Source organism: Humulus lupulus, chromosome 7 (genome assembly GCF_963169125.1).
Source record: "Humulus lupulus chromosome 7, drHumLupu1.1, whole genome shotgun sequence".
Lineage (NCBI taxonomy): Eukaryota > Viridiplantae > Streptophyta > Magnoliopsida > Rosales > Cannabaceae > Humulus > Humulus lupulus.
The window spans coordinates 121,410,229-121,411,906 of NC_084799.1; the positions used below are offsets into that span (position 1 = coordinate 121,410,229).

The 1,678-nt window shown below is 34.0% G+C and overlaps 1 non-coding gene across 1 annotated transcript; it reads left to right on the forward strand.

Moving 5' to 3' along the window:
- The first annotated feature begins 1,301 nt into the window (after positions 1-1,301).
- LOC133792967 (small nucleolar RNA R71) lies at positions 1,302-1,408 on the forward strand. The gene has a single exon (XR_009874428.1). It is a non-coding gene; the product is annotated as a small nucleolar RNA R71 (small nucleolar RNA).
- The last annotated feature ends 270 nt before the right edge of the window (positions 1,409-1,678 follow it).

Genomic DNA, 1,678 nt, shown 5'->3' on the forward strand with positions numbered 1-1,678 from the left:
AACAGAATAAGGCAATAAATTCACAACTAGGACCCAAATCAAGTAAAGCTTTGTTAATAAAATGATCACCAATAATGCATGAAATTGTGGGACACCCAGGATCTTTATATTTAACAAGACTCTTATATTGAATAATGGAACTAGCTTGTTCAGTTAAAAAAGCATTTTTAGGAACATTAGTGTTTCTTTTAACAGTACAAAGATCCTTTAAAAAATTAGAGTAGGCATGAATTTGTTTAATGGCATCTAAGAAAGGGATATTGATACTAACTTGTTTAAAAACTTCTAAGATATCATTATATTGGCCGCCTTTTTTAATTGGAAGTAATCTTTGTGGGAATGGGGCTTTTGGAATGAAAGGATGGATTGGAGTTTCCTTGTTTGAAAAGTCATTGGCATTAGAACTAGAAGGCTGACTCTTTTCTTTTTCTTTTTCGTTTTCAACCTCAGGTATGTAATCGGGTTTGACAATGTTCTTTCCGGACCTAAGAGTTGAAATTGATTTGACTTCTCCATTATGACTAGACTTTCCTATCTCATATTGACCTTTTGGATTAGGGATAGGTTGACTAGGGAATGTTTCTTTTTCTCTATCAGCTAAAGCGGTGGCGAGTTGTCCTACTTGTGTCTCGAGTTTGGTAATTGATTGAGATTGATTTTGTAGGGTTTGTTGAGTGTATTGCATACATTGTTGTAAAGTATCTTCTAAGGAAGGTTTTCTTTGTTGAGGATATGGTTGATTTTTTGGGGCATGAGCTTGGTTTTGTGTGTTGTATTGGTGCCCTTGATTCATTTGGGGTTGGTTTTGTCTCCATGAAAAGTTTGGATGGTTTCTCCAATTTGGATTGTAGGTGGATGAAAATGGGCTATCATTTGGTTTCCCATAAGCATGAAGTGCATTGGCCTCCTCAGAAAAGGCTTCTTGGTAGGAAGGACATGATTGGGCATTGTGGCACGGACTAGAACATATCGAACAAACATCTTTTCTTGGTTGTATTGGAGAGTTTATAGTTTGGCTTATGGCTAAAGCTTCTACTTTTCTCGCTAATTTGTCTAAGTATGTTCTTAAGTCTTATTCTTCTTTTACTTCATACCTTCCTCCTCTTTTTGGTGAATTAGTTGACCTAGACCTAGGATCAAAATAATTCCATTGTTGTGAATTGACAGATAAATCTTCAAGGGCGTCCCACGCCTCTTGTCCTTGAAATTTTAAAAAATTTCCAGTATGCATAGATTGAATCATTTGACGATTAGAGGGAGTCAAACCATCATAAAAATATTTTACAAGTCTCCATTTTTCAAAACCATGATGAGGACATTTTAATAATAAATCTTTAAATCTTTCTCAACATTCATAAAACTCTTCATTATGTTTTTGAAAAAACTCGGAGATTTCTTTCCTTAGACTATCAGTTTTAGATATAGGAAAAAATTTCAGCAAGAATTTATTATAAATTTGATCCCAAGTAGTTATAGACCCAGTGGGAAGGGAATTTAACCAAGCTTTTGATTTGTCTTTTAATGAAAAAGGAAACAATCTTAGTTTGACCGAATCATCAGAAAAATTTGAAATTTAAATGTTGAGCAAATTTCTAAGAAATCTTTGACATGTATGTAAGGATCCTCTCTATCTAACCCATAAAAAGATGGCAACAATTGAATGATTGCTGGTTTAAGC